The following is a 25,915-nucleotide window of genomic DNA, read 5'->3' on the forward strand; positions in this document are numbered from 1 at the left end:
GGCCAGGAGGGGCACCGCTGATCCAGCCCTGAGGGGCCCATGTGCATGTGCACATGTGCGTGCTCATGGTGTTTGGAAGTGCATAGCTTTACAGTGCATAGTAGATTTTTGGGTGGGGATGATGTCTAAAATAAATCTTGAAGGGTAAGTGGAAGTTAGATAATGACAGGAAAAGAGTTCCATTCTAGATAAGAGGAATAACAAGAGGAGATATTTTAAGAGCTGTAAGTCACTTTGTTAATGAGAGCTACTCTTACCTGGAGTTGTAGTGTTGGGTGAGTCTGGAGAAATCGGCAGTGCTCTTATGTTTCAGGCCAAGGGGATCATTTGAAGAAGGAAGGGAAGAAAGAAGGAAGGGAGGGAGGGAGGGAGGGAGAATTGAAGAACAGAAAAAGATCTAAGATTTGTATTCTACTTATGCCTGGTGATCTTTATCAGTCCAATATGTCTTTTAATGTTTAACCTCTGAACTCAGTTTCTTTGTTTATGAAAAGAGATATCCTTCTAACATAGGGAAGTTGTGAGGGTCAAATGAAACACTGATATAAATAAGGTGCTTAGCACAGTGCCTGACATGTCCTCAAAGCTCAGAAACCAGGGGTCGTTATTACTGTGATGGGCTGGGGATGGAGAGCAGCAAGGAGGCTGTGGTGAAGTGCCCGTGGGAGAAGATGGCACCACAGACTGTGTGGCAAGATGGCAGTTCACGCGAGAGACATCTGGGGAAGCAGAATCATCAGGCCTGGTGACTGAGGACGTGCAGTGGGTGAGGGAGAGGAGAGTCAAAAATGCCTTCTAGGTTTCTGGCTGGGTGTCCTGTGGCCCTTCTGCTGAGGTGGACACACAGAGAGACACAGGCAGTGTCCACAAGTGAGAGGCCGTGTGGCACCCAGACCCAAACTAGTCCTCTCTGGCAGGCACAGCTTGTGTTCAAAAGTGGACCCAACTTGGAAGCATGTGAAGCAGTGGGTTGTGCTGGTGGCTGGGGTGCAGGGACATCTCCCTGGGGTGGGGATTTGGAGCAGTTTCTCCCCAGTGACCCCTCCTCAAAGCCATGCGATCACCTGCACCTCCTCTTCCTCCTCACTGTGCCTGCTTCTCCCCAGCTCCCTGACCACATGCGAGAACCAAGCCTCTCTGTACCTTCTCCCATCAGCCCCAGTGTCTCACCTTGTCCCATGACCTGTGATGCTGGTGACCTTTGATCCTCCTTACAGGCTCAGCATCACTGCATGTAAACCTGCTGCTGGGGGAGAAGGAGTTATGAATCCTGCTTCTTTGTGTTCTAGCCAAAGCAATAAAATACATTCCCAATACTAATACTGCAATTTAAATTTATTATCTTTGTGCTTTACAGTATCCATAGCAGTAAAATGTATTCCCTAGAGTATCATTACAATTTCCAAGTAGTTGAGGAATTCTTTTTGTTTATGTTTTAAAGCCATAGCAATAAAATTTAACACCAACAATAATACTGTGACTTTGTATGCTCTTAAAACTTGTCAGAAATGATAATTGTGAGGAGAATGTCAGTAAACATACAAATGTTTTTCCAGAAGAAAGCAGCCTTTTTGGGTTTGTCTCATGCTGAGTCCCAGATTCTCAATAGGGTCTTGAGAAGCATACACCTTTCCAGTTAGTCAGCATGTCTCCTTGATCCTGTCTTCTAAGGAGTTCTCAAATGGGTCCATTTCCCTCTGCCCACACTGCCCTGAAGCCACGCACCGTGGCTGTGATCTAGGCAGCCATTGTCCCCTGCCTGGCAAACCAACACAGCCTCTCGTCCACATCCCCGCCCTTCAGCCAGTTCTCCACAGAGCAGCTCAAATGGAATTTTCAAAAGACAAATTTTGCCAGTTCCCAGGACAAGACAGGGGTTAGGAAACAAGTCACATGACACTGCAAAGGAACAGTCAGCCAAACGCAGAATGTGGGACCCTGTGCGGGATGTGGGAACTGATATCTCCAAGCAGTCAATGGCATAAAAAGGAGGAAGATGGGAGGAGACTGTGGTGGGATGGAAGAGTGTGAGAACCTGTGGGCCTTGTGTGGCTCCTGAGTCCAACAAACAACTGTGTACAGACATTTCCGAGAAAATCCGGGAAGGCTGACTATTGGATGATGCTAAAGACCTATTGGTAATTTTGTTGCAGGTGCAACAAAATTATATTTTGAAAGCAAAGGTTTTATCAGTTAGAGGTGCATTCTTGGGTATTTACAGAGGAAATGACATGTCTTACATTTGTTTTAAAATACCGCAGCCCTCTACTTCCCCAAAGTGGATGGGTGGTGGGGATAGATGAAAATCAAAATCTCCAAAATGTGAATTGCTGAAGCTGGAGGATGGGTTCATTGGGGCTCACTATGTCTTCTCCTTTTTTTCTTTCTACTGGAAAACTAACACAATTAAAAGTAAAAAGAAAAAAGTCAAGAGACTAGGCCAAAGGAAGCGTTTGTTCTTTGTAACAGTAACAGATTATTCAACAAACGTATTTTTTCATCATCTACTTCAACTCATCATATTTTTGACTGAACACCTACCTCATGCAAAATGAATAAGACACAGCTTCTGCCCCTCAGAAGTTTACCATCTGGTAGGGGAGGAGAGATCTACATTTGTGAAAAGGTAACTAACACTAATACTAAAACTAAAACTAATTCTAATACTAATACTAATACTAATACTAAGAGCTAAATTGACAATATGTAAAACAGTAAAAAACTATCACAAAAAGTTCAAGGTATAGAACGCAGTGCGTGGTATGCTACTTTTTGAATATATAAGGATAAAAGTAAGACTCTCTAGTCTTACTTGATTGTATAAGCATTAAAAAGTAAGGAAGGACACATACAAAACTGTAAAAAAAAGATACCTACTTAGGAGAGAGGCAAACTGAGGGCCAGGAAAGACCTTTTACTGAATACTTTTTCATACCTTTTGGTTTTTGAAGACCATATGTGAATGTGTTGCATATCCAAAAATTTAAAATAAAAAGTAAAATAAGCTCGCTCCTCCTCCTCCTCCTCCTCATATCAGAGCATGTCTCCTGTCTATTTAAAACACTTTATCGGGTCCTGTTATCTTGGTGTAAAATGCACAGTTCTTTTGGCGACTTTTCAGGATGGCCACAGTCTGGCTTCTGTGTCCTCTCACCTCATGCCTGTCACTCTGGGTCCCACAGGTCCTCAGCTTGGCCGAACTCGCTCCATTGCAGCGGCTAACAACCTCTTTGCTTTGCTCCGTTTGTGCTCCCTCCCCTTGGCCTGACAACCCCGGATGGATCGTTCTTCAGGTTTCCCTGGAGATGCCACTGTCTTAGGGCTACCCGTTCAGCAACTTGCTTTAGGCCCTCCTGCCATTGGCTCCCGAGGAACCCCATACTTCCGTCTCTTGGTAAGGTAACTGTCAAATTTGTAAGTATCTGATTTTATCTTTTTTACTCATCTGTAAGCTGGGAGAGCACACCTATCTCTCATTATCTCATGTGTGCTTTACCTATTTCCAAGCCTCATATTTAGCAGGAATTTAATATAGATTGTTTAAATGAAGAGACCACAGTTACAGAAAATAAAAAGATGATCAGTTTGTATGTGTATGATGTATGGAATGTAGGCATCAAGAGAGTTTCCATGAGAAGTGAAGGGAGGTGAAGAGAAAACCTGTGAGGATGACCAGACCGGAAGTTGCACAAGACAGAGGTGAACCAGAGGCCAATCTCTGAAGCAGAGGCCTTCCTTGAGTGGGTGTAATGGAAGGCAAGTGTATGTACTTGAGAGAAGGAAGTTGTGGGGAAGAAGTGGATGAAGAGAAGAGACTTAAAAGTTTTTTTCAGAGGAGAAGGAAACACCTAGGGCAGGGGTTGTTAGCCAGTTGTCTGTCCATCTGTACGTGTTTCCGGAGGTCTGGGAATCTCTGGCAACTACACGAAAATACCCGTGGAGATCTTCTAATGCATATTTTTTTCTTTTAATCCTCACCTGAGTCATGTTCATCAGTTTTAGAGAGAGAGGAAATGGGGGTTGGGGCAGGGGGTGGGTGGGGAGAGAGAGAGAGAGAGAGAGCACGAGAGAGATTGGTTGCCTCCTGCATGAGCCCTGACTGGGGATCAAACCCACAGCCTTTTAGCGCACAGGATGACACTCAAACCAACTGAGCCTCCAATCGACTGAACCATCCAGACAGGGATTCAAATGCATAATTTTTCTTTCTGAGTAAACATCATAGTTTTTTGAGGATTTGAAAGTCTGTAGATTTGAGGAGCAGTAAAGATCATGTCAACCTTAGACAAAACAGATGAATTAAGGAGAAGAGAAAGGTGTGACACTGTGAGAGCTGGACTGTGACACAGGGGAGAGAACCAGGAGGTGATGTGAAAAGCATTTTGCAGAAACAGCAGTAGTGAACTGGAGGTGGGTGGGGAGTGGAGTTATAGAAGGTCATGGAAGGTCATTGAAATCCTGTTGAGGAGCCCTGTCATTGCCTGCATTGTGAGCATGTCATTTGCTTCCTCGAACCTCATTTTCACTATTAGGGAGAAGGAAGGGTGGGTGAGCATTACAAAAATACCTTCTTCTCTACTTTATTAGGGTGTCATGAGGGGATAAAAAAGACTGCTAACATCTGGAAAGTTGTGGGAGTTTTCTTTTTTATGCAATTTCCATTAAATTTCATGTAGAAATAGCTATGGTCCCACTGAGTAGGGAGGGGAGGCCCCTACCCTCATGTGGACTTTAGCCTCTCATTGACCTTCTGGGACTATGACAAGAGATTTATAGCATCTCCCAAAACTATAGAATCTCTTCTCACTTAGTTTTTCTATTGTCAGTTTGGAACAGGCTTTGCTTCTTTTCTATGGAGTTCCAAGCATGGAATTCTCCTGTGGGACCTTCCTCTCCAGAAGCAGTTTTGTGCAGCAGGCAGCACTTGGGCCCTGCGCCAGCCTGGGATCCCATCCTGCGCGGCCTCTCGCTGTCTGGCGACCCTGAGCTCATCGCTCCACCTCTGTGTCTCGGGCTTCTCAGCTATCAAATGGGAATACCAGTTGTCCTGAGCTCATGGGTGGGGAGGATTATCTGGTGTAACAAGCAAGACACTCTTAGAGGAACATGTGCTCCATAGTTGGTTCAGCAGAGGGACATTTTGAGTGACAGAAGAAGCCCTTCTCTTGAGTGACAGGTGATGGGGTTGGGGTTGTGGTGGCCCCTCTGACTTTCCCATCAGTAATCTCTCTAGAGGTCCCCTAGGGCAGCAGGTTTAAGGGGATGCCTGCTCGTCGGTGGGGAAGGGGTGTTTTGTCCAGTGCTTCCCCTGTTTTAGGGACTGGGAAACCGCATCAACTTTTCAAGGCCCCTGAGTCAAAGCCAGAAGATGTGTTGTCCTTCCTGCTCTGCCACCTCGTCATTCTGTTCCAGACAAGCTCCTTTCCACCTCTGTCTGTGCCTTCACGTCCTCGCTTCTCACCTGAATGTGCAGGCTGCTGGGGAGGAGCATCAGGCTTCTAGGGCTGCCATACAAAATACCACAGGCTGGGGACTGAAACAACAGAAATTTATTTTCTCTCAGTTCTGGAGCCTAGATGTCTGCGATCAAGGTGTTGAAAGGGTTGGTTTCTTCTGAGGCCTCTCCTTGGCTTATAGATGGCTGCCTTCTCCCTGTATCTTCACATGGTCTCCCTTCGGTCTGTGCCCTAGTTGCCTTTTCTATAAGGACACCAGTCAGATTGCATTAGGGTTCAGCCTAGCAAGCTTATTTTACCTGAACTGCCTCTTTAATGACCCTCTCTCCAGCCCTGGCTGGGTGGCTCAGTTGGTTGGAGCATCATCCCGTACACCAAAAGGTTGTGGGTTTGATCCCTGGTCAAGACACATATAAGAGGCAACCAAGTGATGTCTATTCCCCACCTCCCACCCCTAAAATTAATAAACATACCCTCAGGTGAGGATTAAAGGGGAAAAAAAGACTATCTCCAAAAACAGTCATATTCTGAGGTACTGAGGATTACGACTTCAACATAGGAACTTCGGGGAGGTAGTGGGGCAAGGGCACAATTCAGCCCATAACAAAAGGCTAAATGAGAAATCGTATGTTAAAACTTGGCCCAAAGCAGAGACTTGAAAAGTACTCATTACTATGTGGACACCCATTGCTTCACTGTAGTTTGCTAAGACGACCTGTGGTTCATGAAGGGGAAGGATCTGCTGCTCTGAATCGGCTGCATTGGCAATTGGGGTTTATTTTTTTCTATTTCACTGCACGTGCCCCTTACATTCTGTGCCTACTTACCTGGTGTGCCACTGCTGGCAAGAGGCAAACAAGTGGGGAGCTGAGGTTTTGTTTTTTTTTGTCTGTAATGCTACTGAATGGGAAATTTGTTAGGGATTGTAGGACGTCATCTCTTTTGTTTGGATTTTGCTCTTACTGGTCACATGCCCTTTGTCACTGGAGCACGAGATCACAATTGTCATCTCATGAATAAAGACACATCTGTCCTAATCCATTGGGGTGCTCGCAATATCTTACAAAACAGCTTTTCAGTATTTCTTCAATTAGACAAAAGCAAACAAAAGCAGCAGTATCAACAATCATAAAAATGAAGAAAGAGGGAGAAAGAGCTACTTGGTTCCAGAGATAAGAAAAGTAAAAAGCTCTCCTGAAAATTCTATCGCTGGGTCCACCTCTGTCCAGTTTCAGAACAGTGCAGCTACGGCTCTTGGGCCTTTCCTCCATCTCTCCTCTCTTCTTCTGTTTAGGCTCCTGCATTCTACAAATGTCATCACCAGTTATGTATTCCCTTGAGTGGTGCTCTGGTGCCTCTCTGCCACTCAAAAAGTCCCTTTGGCCAGGGTTAATGACTCCAAGCAAGGACTTGCTAGTTGGCACCTACCTTTCTTCTGGGGAGGAGCGGACAGGCTTTCAAGCCCACGTGTGGTCACCTGCAACCTTTGACTCTTCAAGGCCTCCACACTCTGACCTCCACTGCTCTCTTGAGAGCAGTGGTTAATGACAACTATAACTGTCCAAGAGGCACACCCCTGAGGCAGGTGGCCTCAGCTAATTAGACAAAAACTATAGTCTATAGTTTTTATAGACTTTTTTATTCTTCTTCTTCAGTATACGGCAATGTATATTCCAAGAGCATAAATAATGAATTTAAGAACAAAATTAAGACTTAAACTTAATGGAGATTTGAAAGAAAGCAATTTAATGCTGGACTTTAGGGGAAAATTTCTGGTTGCAATATTGGATTTTGTTGATGAATGGATTTGCTTCAGATGGAGGATGGCAAAGGCTCAGGTATGTGAGGCGAGGGAGGGCGGTCTGCAGCTGCAGTACAGAGAGGCCAGATGGCTCGCAAGGACGGAGCAAAAACTCAGGGAATTCTAATGATGAGAAGTGCTCAAAGAGCTTTCAGAGTGTGGCAGACATACTGGGAACCCTGGGAGTCATGGCGATTAACATCTAGAAATGATCGTGGGGCATCCTTGCCTAAAATACAGGTCTACAGGGCAATGCAGCCTCAGTGTTTGGAATGAACAAGCAAACATTTAGCATGTATATATGTATGCAAATGTCTACCAATTTTATATGTTTATATCTATGATTTATACATATTACATTTTTGTTAAATCTATGCTAATTAGAATAAAATCAAATGGTAAGAAGGGTGGCCAACCACTAGTTTTTTCAGTCTCCATCCATGGTCAGCTTTCCCATGTTGCTATAGGAACAAGTCTCTGGCTGCCTATCTGGGAAGAGAATGGCTTCCTGAAGCAATGGGCAGTGCCCAGCCCAGGCCAAGGCATCCTATTGACCTCCCGTGGAAGCTGGGCACCAGTAAAAGGTGAGGTCATCACTTGATTCGAGCTGCAGCCAAATATTCTCTTTTGGAGCTGAGAAAGACTTAAGACTTTTCCTTTTAAACAGTACAAGATCACCTTAAATAGCCATGTGGTCATTGTCAAAAGATGTTTGAATATTTATGCAGAGTTCTTGGAAAGGACCTCACAGCACTCTTGGCACTCTTACTAGCTCACAGGGGGCTTCTGGGTGAGTGTGCGAATGTGTTTGTGTAAAAAGGTCGGAAAGTTGGGACTAGGTTGGAAAGAAGGCATTGTCTTCTTTTTTGACTCTCAGGCATTGTCTTCTTTTACTACTCTCAGTCTTGAGGGACTGAGAGTATGATTTATCCACTGTCTCCCATAAGAAAGAACCCATGTAGTAGCTCCTACTGAGTGCTCTCAGGGAGAGGGCATAAGACATGATGAGAGGGAGTGGGGGCTACTTTTTTGCTAAGAGTGCTGAGGCTGTTAGTTGGCAGTGATTTGAGAGGAGGACAGGCTGGGGAGAGGTGCTGTCATGCTAGGAGGTCTGGCCAGCTAGCCCTTGCCCACTGCCTGCCGGTTTCCTGCCTAACTTGGGGTCATCCTCAAGCTTGAAACCACTTCACCTCGTTTGGTGACCTTATTTGACCTTAATTCCATTGCTGCATTCAATACCAGGATATGAAGGAGCTTCCTTGTGGTGGCGATGGCCACTGGAGTGAAGTACTAGGATGCGGAGTCATTTGTCCTCTATGGCTCTGCTTGGCTTCCTGGTTTATCTATTGTCACACAGTAGGTGGATTAGGGGACATAAAGAATTCCTGCCAGGCTTGTGGTATTGCAAGAATCCATTCACTACCCCCTGCCCCTGGATAACTTGTCTGTTTTAGAGCAATACTACATTTCCTTCTGTAACCAAGCAGACAGGGGCCCATTCACATGGCGCCTTGGTGTATGACATAACAATTAGTATTGGAAGAAATAGGTTTTTATTTACAATAGTCCAACCTGGTGGGCGGTGGGTGGGAAGCACTTCAGTTCAGAACCCTGTTCTTCCCTGATACCCAGCACTTCCCTTGCTCCCCAAAAGGCTAATAGCCAAAGCCAAGCCCAATAGTCCCCCATATCCTTATCTGTGCTTAAGCGGGCTGTGCAAATAATCTCACAGCAGCTCTGTCCTTCAGGACATGGGGTATGTTGTCATCAGTTTCCATGTTATAGTCCAGGAAAACATGTTCTGTGTTACACTGGATCATGATGGGGTCCAGGAAAGGCAAAGTTCCAAGAGTCCAGACAGAATTTGGGTCTGCAAGGCAAGAGGTCAGTGTCTTGCAAGACAGCGTCCTTGATGGCTTCAGAGTCAGGTAGAGTGGGCACGATCGGAGCAGCAGTGTCTCCTTCCTCACCACACCAGGCCGCGTGGCAGGATCCTGACTACAAACTGCATAGCTGCTTGTTACCCCTCCCTTCACACGGCTGCTACAACACTGTTCTCCTTCCTCATGGCTCTCCACTTACTATGCCCTTTCCTAACTGCATGGCCCCATTCCTGGCTGGTCGCCCTAATTTTAAATGTTGACCCGGGGCTCCCTACATGACTTCATGCTTGGCACTATACGTACCGGAGGTCACGTAGGCCTTCACTCGGGTGGCAGCACAGCCTTCCTTCAGGAAGGACACGGTTATCATTTGCCATTGTTATGAAAAGTATCTTAAACCATAGCATCTGCTTCTCCCCTCCCCCCAACCATGAGCTGTGGAGGAACATGTTCTGTACCCTGTTTCACTTCTATTTGGGTCTGTGCTTGGTCTTACAAAGGAATCAATAAATATGACTCCAAACATCTCTGTTTAAAAAGGAAAAAACATAACAAAGCTGTCTATTTTTTATTTTTTGGCAGCTTTCTCCTTCACCTGTAGCACAGGTTTGTTGACTATCTCACTTGGTGAGTCGAGTTGGCTCAGGTGGTTCCTCGTGCTGCTGGGAAAATCAGCCTGCTGGGTTTTCCTCTCCTCCTCCCCCCAGTATCTATTTGCTCCCAGAGAGTGCTACAAAGCACACTGAGGACGGGAAAACAACACAGACGCACCTCCAAGGTTCTACAGTCCATGGCGTTTTGGGAACACAAGGGGCTGTCCTGCCCATAAGTGGCCTGTGTCCTGGGCTACAAGGGGTGTGTGTGAGATGGACGTGGCAGAATGGCAGAGAGAGTGGAGGACAACCGATGACAGCATTTCAGGTCACAGTCCTACTCTGAGGAGCTCAGGCAGACCAGGCAATTGGCTCTGAGATGGTCCAGGACTGCTTGGCTCCTCTCAGCTTAGTGTGCAATGCTGCTGGCCGGCAGGTCCCATGCAGAAGTGGCCGGGGCAGAGGATGAAGAGGAGAGGAAGCGATGTGGGTGAAGTTAGGCCAAGTAGAGGAATGAGGAGAACTATGTGAGGCCAGAAATCAGAAATGAGAAGGCAGCATAGCAGTGGACGAGGGAGTGAAATGGTGGGGTAGGGTAGAAAGGTGTGACTTGAAGGCTGAAGACCTGGGTCTCACCCTTATGAGCTGGGGAGCCTAACAAAAGAAATTTACCCTCTTTGAGCCTCCATATTATCTTCTCTAAAATGGAGCCAATGATAACCTCCACCCTCCCTACTTCATAAGGATATTGTGAGGAATAAATGAAGAAATGAAAACCCCGTATGCCCAAACTCATACCACCACGACTTGCCCAACCATGATTACCTAACAAATTTGGTTGAAGAAATAAATAGGTAAGCATAAAACAGAACACAAAGACAAGATGATTAGCCAAAGTAAGCCCAAAAAAGCTAGGCAGAGAACCAAGAAAAACCCAAATGGTGATGGTGTTGGCAGAGGCATCAGACTCACTCAAAAATGCAAAGAAGACTGACAGGGTCCAATGAGCAAGCAGCAATGCCCATGCTGCACTGGTGAATGGGAGGCAGAGACAGGAGAAGGGTCAACAGGGAACAAAGCCCAGGGTGAAGGTGGGTGAGAGAAAGTCTAACGACAGCTTGTTTTAGGGAGAATGAAGGCACAGGTAGGAGGTTGCCGGCCGATAGAAGAAGTGAGGATAGCCCAGAGTTGAAAGTGAGGTAGGGTACCTTATTTGATATTTGGGAGAGATGAAATCTTTATTCAAAAGGCCATCGGAGGAAGGAACTTGCTTTTTCATTGGCAAAGCCTTCATCTATTTGTTCTGAATCCAATGATTTGGTTCAGACTGGCTATTCAGTCACATGCGAGGCAGAGCAGAGAAAGAGAGTTCCATCTCTAACTAAAGAGAAGGCAGGTCAGGCATCTGTGATATAATGTCCTGAGAGGTCAAAAGAAGAGTTGCTGGAAGGAGGTGACAACAGTTTTGCCTTTCAGGGAAGGAGCCAAGGAACATGGAATGGCCGCAGTTAATTTAAGGGGTAAAAGTTGAGAGGCAAAGGATGACTAAGGTTGAAAGGGCCCCTCCGAGTGGTCCTTTTGTTTATGAGCAAGATGTTGTTGCTGATGGGTTCAAGGGGAGTGGGAGGGCACTGGAAGGAGAGGGAGGGATGATGGATTGCTGACGAACCTATGAAGAGCGAGGCAAAGCAGCATGAAACCATTTGTTTGGACTTTATAGATTTTCTAATAAAAACGTCAAGATTTTTTCACACCATTTTGAAAATGTCATCAAATGCAAAACAGTTCTTATGCTAGTGACAAAGGCTGCATTTTCAATGGTAACTTCCAGACTAAGATGCATTAATGTACTTCGTCAGGTTTTCCTCCAGTTCAAACCAGGAGTCAGGTTGGGCCTAGGACCCTTAAGGTAACCTTTGACCTTTCACAGTAACTGACCTCTCCGAATAAAACCCAGGACTTTCCTGAATATGAAGTATTTGGGGAATGATTAAGGGTTAGTGTTGGCCCAGTGGAAGCATCCCTAAAAATAGGAACTCCACTTCCAAGCCATGTTTGGGGGTGGGGGGTGAAGGGCATATTTCTGCATCTTTGACCCATTCAGGTTATTCCTGATGTTGCCACTAAAAAAAAATCTGTCAGTGAACTTTCTTGTCTCAGCCTCTCCTCTTTGCAGTCTGCCTCACATACTTCCTCAGGATTGCTATTATTATTGTTAACATCATTATTTTAATGCATCTTTAATTGTGTGATTACCCAGCTCAAAGACGTTCAGTGGCTCCCTTGTCTTTTTTTGTTTTCATTTTAATAACATTTTTAAATCCCAAGAAATCAAAAATATTTTGATTAAAAATAAGATTTTTCTTTTTTTATATGAAGCTTCAAAATCCAGTGTGTCAGTTACAGCACATGTCAATTCGGAAGCTTTATCAGATACACTTAATCTGCATTTAGCTTTACAGATGTAAGCAAACACTCACAAACCAAGTGGTTTAAACACACCTTAACATTTTCCAATAACTAAATTAAATATCAGTTTTTATTTATTTATTTATTTATTTTTATATTGAAAATCTACCATTATTTTAAGATTTTTAAAAAGATTTTATTTATTTATTTTTAGAGAGAGAAGGGAGGGAGAAAGAGAGAGATAGAAACATCAGTGTGCGGTTGCTGGGGGCCGTGGCCAGCGAACCCAGGTATGTGCCCTGACTGGGAATCGAACCTGCGATGCTTTGGTTCGCAGCCCGAGCTCAATCCACTGTGCCACACCAGCCAGGGCTGAATATCAGTTTTTAGAGCTGATTTTACCCTAAATAAATTGCAATCAAGTTTTAAAGAATCATCTTCTACTTAACACAGAGTAGTAGTGTTCCATCCTATTTGTCTTTTAAATAGAGTCCAAAGTCCTTTGACAGGCTTTCTGCACACTGATTCCTTTGCAGCCTTATCTTTTGCAACTCCTGGGCATGTCCTCCAAACACAGCCAAACTCACCCAGTTTACCAACACTCCCACCCTGCCCCTGCCCCCAGCCAGCCCTTCACACTCCCCACGGCAATGTCACTGCCTCCTTCCAGGGCACTGCCCCTCACACCATCTTTGCCTATTGAAATCCTGTTGTTCCTCCAAGAGTGACCTCAGACGCTACTTCTTTCATGGAATCTTTCCTGATTTTCTCAACTGTAATTCTGCCAATTGTGATTTCTCCTGTCTTTTTATCTCCAAAGCACGTTGGTACATCCAGTTAATCCACTTCACTGTATATTTTAGTCCAAACGAAATGCTGTCTCCTTGGAGCTGGAGTACAAAGCTGCCTCAAATCTTCCATAGCCCCCTTCACTGCCACCTGCACCATGGCGTCCTCTAGTCGCTTCCTGCAAGCCACCATGGTTACAATGGGAAGAGGGCTAGCATTAAGTTGAGAGTGGATCTTCTTTTGGGGTTCATCTCTATTAAGTTTACTTGCTAAAAGAAAAAAAGAGACCAGTTGGATGTTTACCTTAGTCTAATCTCACACATCAAATTTGCTGCTTCACATTTGACTTTTGCTGAGGTCTCTTTCTGGGGCCCAGAGGCCGAGGCCAGAAATAGACTTGCAAATATGCTGTCCTCCTTACCTCGCTGGCTCTCTGCAGTTTGGAGGTAATAAGTTCAAGTTCCTACAGTGAAGAGCAGTTTCTGAAGGGCTCTCTTGAACTCCTGGGACTTAACTAGTGGGGCTTACTCTGGAGAAGTCTCCAGTGGGATCTTGCCCCAAGCATATCCTCTTGGACCCTCTAAGCAGTATTAGACAGTGAAAGGGGTTGCTTCCCAGGATCAAGGCAAACATAGGAATTATATGCTTTGACTTAAAAAAAAAAATGTGTGGATCTGGAGAGGGACCAGAGGGAAGGCCGTGAGGGTTACCGGGTTCTGTCTGGATGACACATGGGTCAACTGCACAGGCTTGGCACCTTCTGCTTCCAGGAGCCACCAAAGCGTAGGGAGTTGGCCTAGTGACATCTGGGCAAGAATTTGCAGCACACAGGAAGTAAGTTTCGAGAAGCTTAGTCAAATGGCTCCTAGAAAGAATTTGCAGGCTGTAGGAAGCCACTGCTAGGAAAATTGGCAGTGACTTAGCTTGTTAGTCAGAGAATTTGGTGGTTTAGTCCCAAATCTACTAGTGGTTTAGGGTAGAATCCTGAACAAGGCCACCTCGTGCCTGGTTTTCCATTGTAGGCGGGATTATTGCCTGTCACTGCTGGCAACCTGGCCAAACATGAGTGTTGTAGTTTCAAGCCAAAATTCAGCCTTCTTCTTCTCTTCTTTCCTTCTTTCCTCCCACCATCCCTCCCTCCTTTCTGTCCCTCCACAGGTATTTATTAAGTGCCCACCATGCACCAGGAAGGCAGGGCAGTGAGCAAAACAGTCTGAGTCCCTGACCCCATACAGACACTAGCAGCAGCTAGACAAGTAAGTGCATATACAATATCCGGCAGTGACAGAGGTCCAGAGAAAGATAAAGATGGGTGAGGGGACAGAAAGTAACAGAGAGCTGTTTGAGACCGAGCACTTTATCTAAAGCAGCCTCATCTGCGGGGGTGGCATTAGAGCAGAGACCTGGGTGAAGTAAGGGTGTCGTAGGGGAAGCTCGGTGGCATCTGCAGAGACAAGCGTTCAGTCAGACAAATGTATCAGCTGCACGACCCTGGGCAAGATAATAACTGCTGTGAACCTCCGTTTCCATGGTTTGAAATAACACTAATAACGCCTACCTGGCACAGTGCTTATGTAGATGAAATGCAATAATGCATGTGGGGCTGGGAGTGCAGCAGGGAGGGGGCGCAGGGTGGGTGGTCTCAGTGAGAGTGGCTGCCCCTGTATGCAGCCTGTGTGAGCTGGTCCCACTCCCTTCCAGGACCACTCAGTGCTTCAGTCTCTCTCTGGGCCTCTCTCTAAATCAATAATTGCAGGAACCGACCCTTGCCCCATCCTCAAAAGAATGCAAAAGAGCAGGTGAGACAGCAAAAGTCAAAATGCTTTGAATGAGCTCTTCCGATGAAGGTCTGAAGAGAATCAGAAAGTGTGTGAACGGACAACCCTCTCCTAGCAGGCTTGGTGGCAAAGGCATCAGGACCAGGATGGATCCTTGAAAAACGTGGGGTTTGCACGGAGACAGAGACAGATTTGCAAGCACAAGAGAGAGCTGGGAAGGGAGCCAGTCCCAGGGTGGAGGCTCAGCAGAAGGGCGGGCTCAGGGTGACCGCCAGGAAGCAACAAAGCAGCAACACAAACAGGAAGCAGGACTGCTGGTGACAGGATGGGGCCCTGCCAGAGCCGGGAAGAGCCCGGGGGCAGGGGTGGTGGGGGCTGTGAGGGGGTTGTTGCGGGTATGGCATCCTATGTTAGGAAGGGAGGGTTCTCTGCAGGGGATTCCAAGTGAAAATGACATCGCTATCAAGTACCCAATAATGCTCCCTCTTTCATTGTCTCAAAAACACAACAGAAAGACAAATTTCTGCCTATTTTTGTATCCCCCAACCTCTGTTGGGAAAGGGTTTTTCTACTTCCCTCTTCTCTGAAACATCCGTCTTGTAATTAGCAAAATAGCAACTCATGCCCCGCCTGCCATTACCCTCTCTCTGCTCATTCCAGAGGCCTGGGAATCAGTGCCTGCCTTCTCATTTAGAAAAGTGAGGGTAGGCACACCTGGCAGGTGATTGACTCCCGGTGAGAACAGGATCTGCATCGAAAATAATGTGAGTAGATTGCAGATTGATTCATGGGACTGAGCCCTAGCAGCCCAAACTCCATTCTTTCCTCCTAGTTCCCTTCCTGATCTTCTGTCAGTCTCAAAATTGATAGAACAGCCCAAAGCCATTGAACAGAGTTATGTCTGCAATCACCCCTCTAATTCTTGCATATGGGTGCCAATACATCAAGAGGACCCATGCAAGGGGACAACACGGTGGCTTTATTTAGCATTATGACAAGCAAACACTTGAATACCAAGGAGCTCATGAGCTTTGCAGCAGCAGGAAAAAAAAATCAGAAAGCCCCTGCACGGACGCCTGCCTCTCGTGCTGGTGGCCCTCCACAGTGCGAAAGGAGATTCCTAACAAAAAGGTTATTCAGCAGTTCCCAGAATTAAACCCAAAGGTAACAAGTATGGACGGAGCAGATGTCAGGAGATTGAGCACTCTTTTGGAAAACTGCCGAGATATTTAGAAATAGTGCTTTCTTACTAACCCGAGCATAATGCTGCAAGTCCTTTAAAATCCAACTTCCCAGATGCCACCTGCACAGGATGAATGCCAGTGTGTCCACTGATACTGGAAATGCTTGGACTGATTGTTCCAGCACAAACAAATCACAAACTAATTTATGTATTCTTGCAGCTGCACCCCAGCCGAGGTGAGGAGTCGAACCAATTCACAGTTGACTAGTGCTGTCTCATTCTTTGAAGATTTTGGCATTTAACTGTAATTAAGATTTATTGTTCACTAGCTCCGCAGGTCAGGGCAAGCATGACAATATGGGTAACTTTTCTGTTTACTAGTAAAATGTCTGGTAGGAGGAAGCCTCAAACCTTTCAAGCAGAACTTGACAGAAATAAATAGCACCTCTTCACTCCAGGACCAGCGCATTACCGATTTTAATCAGACGCAAGGGTTCTCTTGAACGGAGGGCAGGGAGAAATCAGAAAGACCTAGTGAACTGTGCTGTTGCTTTTGCACCAGAAGGGTACGGGCTGGAAGCCAAATCAATTATTGCTGATCTTCTGGATTTGGGGAAGGGATTGTCTGCTTGATGTAGGAGGGACTGGAGAGACCTTGGTGCTGACAAAGGTTCTGCAGAGACTGGGACCTGCGGGTCTTCCCAGCCCCTCCTTGCAACTCAGAGGAGAATCATCCTTCATCTCTCTCCGCTCTCAAGGATGCCCTTGGACCAAGTCAGATGGCCTGAGGAGGAGGGAGGCAGGGTTCAGCAGTCAGCGGCCACTCACCTGCTTTTACAGTCTGTCTGCTGAGGTCCCGCGCAGGTGACCCACGACACAGTGGGTGTGAATGAACAAACGGTCTGTGAGCAGACAGATGAAAAAGGGCGTCTCGTCCCCACTGGTTTATTAGAAGGCAGAAACGCTGAAGCATAATGTCCTTCAATTTTCTAGCATCTATAATTTATTACATATTATTGTTTGTCCTCCTTGGGGTATTTTTGTCAGTGCCTATATAAAATAAAAAAGCATTACTCAAAGGGCCCAGAGATTTAGACTCTGAGCTTGTTCTGTTTCTCTTGTTCCCTTACAGAGGAGGTGAAAGAAAAAAAATCCTTTGCTCTTCAGAAGCACTGTTGACTATAGAATACAATTTTATGTAATATTTTGAACAAATCTTTGTATCTCACCCTAAATGTGTTCATTCAGATCGTGGCTCACAAAAACCCACACAACACTTTAGGAAAACATTGAGGACAAGCGAGGAGAGAAAACCGGGTGATTCCTGGCATCCTCTTCTTTCCTGGGGTCTGTCGATATTGGAGCTCCCAGTTCAGAGGAGCTGAGGAGGGCTGGTTGCTCTGCTGTCAGCCAGCACTTCCCTGGTCGCCTTCATTCAAGCACATTTGTTTTTCTCTTTACCAGAAAAGGATCTCGGAGATTCCAGGAAGCATAAGGGGGCTTTTGTTTTGACATTCAGAGAAGGCTGTAAAAGCAAGCGTCTTTCCCAAAGGCATAAGGGGGGAAATGGGTGTGAAATTAATTTTAATGGTGGATAGAAACAAAATCTGAAAAAAAAAGATTTAAAAGAAATTTTCCCACCTATTTTACCAATGAAAGGTATTTTATGGTCCTAGAGACCAGATTTCTAATTTTGTGGCATCCAGTTGAATTAAAGTCATGCTGAATCATGGAAGGGGAAAATATAATTGTGGGAGGGTGGGTTGTGATCTTTAGTTTCAGTTGTCAGTGGCATTTTTAACCACTTAAAGGAAAGGCAGTCCTCTGTTCCACCAAACTCAACAGGGTTAGTTTAATTTTCAGATCTTGCCAATTTAAGTCAGCACACCTCTCCCAAGGACACTTGAGACAGGCACAGAAAGGTTCGTGTGAGTCTCGAAGGGAGCAAACTTGACCCTACAGGCGAGCCCAGTTTACCAAGCCAGGGAACTTTGATCCTTCGTGATGCTCTGCAAGGTGACCTCCCAAGAGCGTAAACAGTCACTCACAGCTTCCCGCTTTGCTGATCCAAGCAAAGCACATTTATAAACTGGGGCCTCAGCCATCATGGATGCAAACAGGCACAGAAAGGGACGTGCAAGACGCTGCAGCCGTTTAGTGGACAGGATGTCATTGAGCTCTCTGCTGTTTGGTACAAACAATGGGAGGAGGAGAGGGAGCCCCAGTGGCTGGGAACAGGTGGGAAGCTGGAGGAAAATCACTTTGCTCTCAGCTGGGGAGGGCTTTGTGCAGGAAGCGGGATCTCAGGAGCTGGTTGAATGATTGCAGGAGACAGCTTGACAAGATGGGATGCGGCAGCATTCCAGGCGCAGGGACTCCTGCCGAAGAACCAAGGAAATCTTGAAGGAGGGAATAGGGTGCGTAGCCGAAGGGGCAGTGGGAAAAATTCCAAGGGAAGGAGAGGAGGAACGGGCTGCGTAGCAGCAGGCTACTTGCATTTCCAGGACGCAGAGGGTCCCTCCTCGTTCACTCAGCAGCCACTATTTCCCCATCTCTGCTGTGAACATAATTACTGTGTTACAGTCGTTGGCTCTTAAGCTTTGTTTTTTAAGAGTGATGCTGTGACCATATCAGTCACCATAGTCTAAATGGAATGTTAAAAAATGAGAGATGATTCATCAAAGACTGCTCATAATAAAGATAAAATGGATAGAAATACAGGGGGGGAAAAACCCATTGTTTGAAATTTTCAAAAAAGAGTTTTTTAATTTTTAAAATTATTTTTTTCAATTACAGTTGACATTAAATACTGTATTAGTTTCATACATTTATATAACTTATGAAGTGATCCCCCTCAATAAGCCTGCCCAAAACGTATTTTTGAAATTGGTAAGGAGGGAGCTTCAGAGTAATGATTGCTTCCTGAGACAGTAAGAACTGAATTTCCTTTTACTAGGAGGAGAGTAAAACATTGTTCTAAGGAAGAAACAGAGATGTCAGAGATTTCATGTGTTTTTAATAGACAGTGCTGAATTATTCTGTTAAATTGCTGTAGGAATATTTACATCTACCATCAGTTTGTGAGACTGGCTATTTCCCCACAGCAGGAGTTATCAGTACTTATGGTATCCTAGAGCACACATTGATATTTTGTTTTATGTGGACCTTCTCTGGTTGTGGGGATGAACACGCACATTAGTCTGAACCCCGATCTAAATCGATATCTATGTCTGTGCCTTGTCTGTTGTTACCACTTGAATCTCTTCTGTTAGTTGCCTGCTCAAACCCTTTGCCCACTTTCTGGCTTGACTCTTTGCCATTTATTATTTTGCAGAAGATCTTTGTCTGTGAGGAATACACCATAAGTGCAAACTGGGCGAACTCTGGTGCGCCCCAGCCAGCATTCAGTAGCATTCATTTTCTCAGTTTCCCAATTTGGCAGTCTAAAAAGTCATTCTGATGTTTTTGCTCATATCTATTTGCTTATCAATGAGGTTGAACATTTTTTTAAATGTTTGTTAGAAACTCGTTTCTTATGCAAATAGGCCCTTGTCCATTTTTTTAGAGAAGGTGCTGATAGTGTTTTTCTTACTAGTTAATAAGAACTCTTTATAGGATGTAAATCCAGGGTCTGTTATTTGTGGTAAATAATTTGTCATGCTTGGTTTGCAGAGGGACTTCTGGCTCTGCAGAGTGGGGAGAAAGTATGTGTATAAATTCTGGCTTTTATTCTCCTTAACTTTGGAAGTCAAATGTAATTCACCATCCTGAGGATTAATTTAGTTTTGAAAAACACCCAGTCTGGTCTATATGAGAAATGGCATTTCTTGTTGTAATATGGCGTGGACCATGTACCATACAACCCTGGCCTTGTTGTGCCAAAGGTGCATTTGCTTGACTTAGTTACCATGGAGCTGATGAATGAAAATGCCTCTGCTTTTTCCTCTGTCAACAGGAGCTGGGGGCCATGATGGGGCTGGGCGGGGACTAGGGGTCTGAAAGTGGGCGGCAGAATAACCAAGTTGTAGGAAGGGTAGGGAAGAGACTTCACCGTGGCCTCCGATGCTGCCAGCACTCCTGCTGTCTGTGTTACTGCTCACTGCCGACTTCTGGCTTCATCTCCGTCTCTCCCTTGGTGGGTGGGTTGGCCTGCTTCACCTGGAGAAAACTCCTTGCACCTTCAGCTCTGGAGAGAGGCGGACTGAGCTCTCCTTCAGTTCCATTCTGCAGGAAGCACTGTCTTAAGGGCCCAGTTTGAGTCAGTGGTGGGGCTGTCAGATAAAACACACGATGCCCAGATAAAGTAGAATTTCAGAGAAATAACTTACATTTTTTAGTTATAAGTTTCTCCGCAAATTCTCATGAGATACGCTTAAACTAAAAATTATTAATTGGTTACCTGAAATGAAAATTTAACTGCACATCTTGTATTTTTATTTGGCAAGTTTGGCAACCCTAACCAGGAGCCCTCTCTAGATTAATAGGGAGTAGGGGTTCTGTCCACCCTCACATCAGTTCCCTGCAGCCAGTGGGCCTGAGCCGTCCTCACTGCTGCCCACTTTCTGCTGATGGGGGTAAAGTGGATACTATGCCGAGCAGACAACCCTACGGGAGTGCACCACACCTGCCTGACTCACGCCAGCTCTCCTCTGCCTGGGATGGACTGTCTGCAGCTCTCTCCCATCACTCAGACCGCCTGGTCACAGCCTGACTCTCCAGCTCAGTGCTCTGTGGTTCACAGTTACTGCTGCTCACTCTCTCAGACTCTGGCCCCTGAGCTGTGCTACAAGCTCCCTGAGTAGCAGGGCCTGGCTCAGTGCATCGTGACATTTCATTAAGGGCCTGACTTACATTAGGTGCCAGTACATACCTGGGTGGCATTAAGTCAGCCCAAGGTCCTTGTATCTGTTACATCAGTTCCTGTCCTCGCCTGTCTGCTGGACAACAATCTCAGAGGAGATCCAGCACTTTCCAAAGGAGGCTGCCCCTCAGCACTTGTGACATTCTCATGGAGGACACGTGTGTTTGTCTTTCCTATTTCACAGCTCCAGACCATGCAAACGTGCTTTCACCTTTGGCACCTTCTATCCCACCTGCCTGGTCACCACCGAGGTTTACTTGCAGGCCAGGCTCAGCGTAGGTGTGCAGACCTGTGTGCAGGGCGACCCTACCAGCAAAGTGAGGGCAGGCTGGGGCACAGGCGCTGGGCAGCACGCTGTGTCGGGACCACAGGAAATCAGAATGAGCTCCTATCGGGAAGCAGGATCTGAGATCTCCTGAGTAGCCTCCTCACGGGTGGCTCCAGAAGGGCAAAGGTGGCCAGGCCTCCCACTCCTGCAACCTCTTCCTCCTCGACCCTCTGTTTGCCCATGTTCACCCCATTTCTCCCTACTGCCCTCCCATTTCAAGAGCATCTACTATATGCTGGACACTTAAAATTTTTTTTAAATCATTTTAACAACCCTGCAGTATAGCGGTTTGTCCATGCATTTCATTTCAAAATGGAAACATTGAGAACTTGAGAAACATTAAGGAAACCCAGCCAGAGAGCCTGCACCTATAAGCATTGTGTTGTTCTGTCATGGAGGCTCTGCGGACTGGGTGCCAGACTGACTGGCCTGAACGTGGTGGGGCGGGGAGTGGGCAGTGAGTATGTGGGGTAGGTGGCCGGCATAGGGTTTGTCCTCACCAGACTGGATCCGGCCCTTCCCCTCCCCCTTCTGACTGTGCCAGCCCCGCCCTGCCCGTGCACTCCATCACCAACCTGTCTTCCTTCTTCGCCTTTGTTTATCATTCATTACACTGTGAGTTAGCTGTCTCCTCCCCACACCTAGGGAGGCATTATTACTTTGCAAACAAAACATGTCCTGCTTGCCCGGCAAGATGGGTTGTCTGGAGAGATTTCCTGCAGACTGCTGTGCTCATCGTGGCTCAGGATTCTTGTAAACTGCAGTCACAGAGGGTGGCACTTCCTGCCAGAGAGGAGCCTTGTCCTCTCCATGACCTCTGTCTTATTATCCCTGCCGTCCATCTTGGAGTCCCTCATTTGCACCGAGGGCCTTGTCCTGCCACCCGCAGGACAGGCCAGGCAGGGCGAAACCCGCGCCATTTGGAGGTGGCAAGGGACAGATAGACATTGCAAAGTGGGGCGTGCTGTGTTCCTGTGTCAGTCCTCACTGGCCATTTGCCGACTCATGTGCTTGCCCTTTCTCAGCACCACTGAAGTCCAAGGCTTGCAACGTTCCTGAGCTCCAATGAGGTCAATTACGTCGGCAAGTCAATAAACATGGAGAGAGCAGGGGCTCCTTTCCTGCTCCTTTCTAGAAGCTTCCTTGAATGACATAATGCTAATCCCTCAGCTGCAGCAGAGCATGTGTTTCTGGGGCTCCACTTCAGACAATGTCAGCCACAGACTCCCTCTCCCAGCTCCAAACTGCATTTGCCTCTGGCCTGGGGGTCTGTCTCTGTCTCTGTCTCTGCCTCTGCATCTGCCTCTGCCTCTCTCTGGTCATTCTCTTTCCTGGTTTTACAAATGGAAGGGGATTGGGAATCAAATCTCACCCTTGATTTTTGAGTAGGGAGAAGGCTTTCACATGAAGAAATAAAAGAACATACATTAATAGCTTAGAAAACAATGGTAATATTTAATTAACCTTTTGAAATGGCTGATCTGCAAATCTGCACGTGTCAGCTCATCTTCAGAACAGAGGGACTGTGTGTGCCGATGCCAAAATCAACATGCCGGGTCCATGCATTTCTTCCACGGGGATTTCTCAGGAGGAAAAAGTAAGACCCGCTTCTCCTCCTCAGCCCCACCCCCCCAAATCAGTTGTTTTACTTTAAAAATTCATGCGATCCAGCTGCCCTCGTCAGGGCTGGTCCTAGCCTGTTGTGCTGCACATCTGAGGGCCCCACGTTGAAGCTTGGCTCCCGTCCCTGTCATTGTAGCAGACAGGCCTCGGGCCTCCTGGGGGAGCGGGGGTCAGTTCTGATGACAGCGAAAATCAGCTCGATGCACTTGGAGCTCTCCCAACAGCGTGCATGTCCACAGGACAAAGGGAATTAGACTCATCTGCAAGTGTCAACTCTCTGGCTTTTTTAGTGATTTTTTTTTCTTTTAAAGGCGGTACACCCTCAGTTTGAGAAGGCATGTCATCCGGGGAGCACTGGGGTTGGCTCATTAAAATATCACCTGGTTAAATAAAGTAAATCAATGTTGATGGAATTGTTTAAGGTATTTCTCCTCATGGAGCTGGCCTGTCATGCTGATCAACTTGTTACTCCCATCACGGCTAAATGGAAACCCCTCCTTTTCGCTGTGCACCCCGTACCTGCTTTAATGAGCAAGTCTTGCAATGTAATCAGAAGCCTGAGTTAATGGGTGTTGACTAGCACATTTCATTTCCTTTTATCAACAGCAGTAGCAGAAAGAATTAAGGAGGGTACTGTTTTGCTCTTTGGGACTTCTAGAATCCAGGAGTGTGGGCCTCAACCAAATAAATATGGAACAGTTGATTTGTACTTTAAACTGTACAGACACATCAATCAAGCAATAAGATGCATTTCGAAGTGTTAGAAGAATGGCTGTAGCTTGTAAAAAGGCTTTTGTTATTGCTTTTATGTGTTTTGAATCATCAAAGGAACAAGCTTGGGGCTTTTAAGAAATGTGGCAATTCTGCCGAGCTTTGGGTAGGAGAGATCCACAGCTTATGGAGGCTTGGTCAAAGTGGGAAGCTACACACCTGATCAAATGAGCAGTTATTTACTTGCTAAACTTCCCCTAGATTGGAAGGGCATAGTACAGTTGGGTGCAAACGATTGTACCCCTGTCATTTTAGCAAGATCAAGAGCTATAGGGGTTCAGCAAATAGGCTGGACTGTGTGCGATCTTCCCCATGGTGACCAGGCGTGCCTTTCCAGAAGAAACCGTAGCTCATCAGGGAGGGCTGTGTCTCAAAGGAGCAAGCCTGACCATCAGTGACTCAACTCACACATCAAGGACAAGGACATTGACGACCACAATGACCCAGAAGTGTTACTGCGATCAAATCTACCGGAGGCAATTGCTGGGCTCAGAGCCAAGGTCTTTCAGGCCCTAAAGGCATAGGAGGTAGTAGGAAGTAAATTTGCCTGGAGGCAGAAAAAAAATCCATGGTTTGGTCATCAGCCTACTCTCAGAGACCACATACTACACTCCAAGCTTATTCTCAACACTTTACAAGCCTTATCTTATTTAATCCGTACAACAAACCAATGAAGTATTTACTGTTGTTAGACCCATTTTATAGGTGAGGAATCTGAGGCACAGGGAGGTTATGTGACTTGCTCAAGGTCACACTGGATATACTGATTCTCACTAATAACTGAAGACTTGAGTTGAAAGAGGAAAGTATCAGTTATATCCAATGGTTTGTATTTTTAAATGGATTTGGTGTTTTATCTTGTCTTTATTGTATTTAGTAATTGACCTCAGCTATTCAGCCTGACTTTTACAGTATACAGTAGCATTGAGAAATTCCAACCTCAGGCTCTTCTGAGATACTCACTCCTTTATCCATTCTGGGAAGCATGGGTCTTTCCTCTGTGAGAGCAGAAATAGCAAAGGTCTTAGATTTCAAGGAGAGCACATCCATTGTGAACACGGGCAAAAGTCAGCCGAATTGAGAGGTGAGAGCCGCAGAGAGGGGAGCTCTGCATGTACAACACTCCCTTCCCCACCCCCCTCCCTGGAAAGGAGAGCTAGGTGTGAGGAGGCAATTAGAAAAAGAGAAGACTCGCAAGCCAGAGAAGACACTATATTTTTCCTGAGGACGGTTTCCATCTGGACTTCCAACCGTGTGGCCTCGTGCTCCAGGTGATGAGGGGTGAGAGTTGACATCAGGACCCCCGAGAGCAGGGAAGCACATTGCTGGGAGGACCTCAGCCCCTGAGCTGGGTGAAGGACCTGAGTCTGGCCTGGGCACATTAAACCATCCAGGGCTGATAAAATATATGGCAAGCTGTGCAATTTCTCAATAAGGAAACAGCACATAGCTGTGATATTATGGGGTCCTGAATCCAAAGCATCTTGTGTATGAGCCATAACACAGAGGCTTAATCCAGCTTTTAAGAGGTTTATTTCAGCCACAAAGTAACCTCTTCACTAATGTCCCTCTGACATTGAAAACTAGAGGCCACCAAAAGGCAATGTGCATTACAATGTGAATAACACTGTCGTTGATGACTGCTACTAATGGTAGACATCCAGCACAGCCAAGGGACTCCTTTGACGTCCCCTGTATTCATGCCTGTCTAATTCCCTGAGCTGCTAAACTATCACATTTAGTGATTAGCTCTCTCGGAAAATCTAAGTTGACTCCCAGGAGGTGGGGGAAGAAAACTGCATGTGCATACGTGAGTGGAGGCTGTGTGAGTGCATGTGTGTGCGCGCGCACGTGTGTGCACGCATTTGTGCATGCAAGTGGTGAGGAGCTGAGGGGCTGAGCAGTTTTCCGAGATTCCCCAGAATACGGAAGGCTTGTGGTGCATATGGGAGAACTGACAAGTGTACCAGAAGGTGAGGAAATGGCTGGAAGCAACACTAATGCCACTCCATCTGGAAAGAGGGGGACTGTTTAGTACGTCTGGAAAGCATTATTTCTGCAAATAGCTCAACCTCTATCAACTCTCAGGCAGGGATCCCGATCTGCTGCCAAAATGAGATCTCCCTGATGGCTATGTGGTGGGAGAGGCTGAGCAAATGAACTAATAGCAGAAAGCAGGAAATCTGTGGAGATGGCAGCCGTGAAGGTACCACACAGCAAGCACCTGCCTCTCTCCAAAAAGACAGCCGGGGTTTCACATCACATTAGGCCAGGGCTGTGCATGGGGAGGGTTGAACCTGGTGGGAGTTTGAGCTCAGCAACCATCTCCAACAATTTCTCACAATTTTTGGGCTCAGAAAAGCCCCAAATAGAGTTAGCCAAATGGCTTTCCTGCATTGATTTTTATACCCGTGGGTATTTTGAAGGAAATTAAATCCAT

At 46.2% G+C, this 25,915-nt stretch overlaps 1 long non-coding RNA gene across 1 annotated transcript; it reads right to left on the reverse strand.

The window, feature by feature from the left end:
- Positions 1 to 13,593: 13,593 nt before the first annotated feature.
- LOC118501884 lies at positions 13,594 to 14,975 on the reverse strand. The gene is made up of 2 exons (XR_004904545.1): positions 14,490 to 14,975; positions 13,594 to 14,375 (listed from the first exon to the last, which is right to left on the reverse strand). It is a non-coding gene; the product is annotated as an uncharacterized LOC118501884 (long non-coding RNA).
- Between the last annotated feature and the right edge of the window lie 10,940 nt (positions 14,976 to 25,915).

This window comes from Phyllostomus discolor, chromosome 7, assembly GCF_004126475.2.
Source record: "Phyllostomus discolor isolate MPI-MPIP mPhyDis1 chromosome 7, mPhyDis1.pri.v3, whole genome shotgun sequence".
Classification (NCBI taxonomy): domain Eukaryota; kingdom Metazoa; phylum Chordata; class Mammalia; order Chiroptera; family Phyllostomidae; genus Phyllostomus; species Phyllostomus discolor.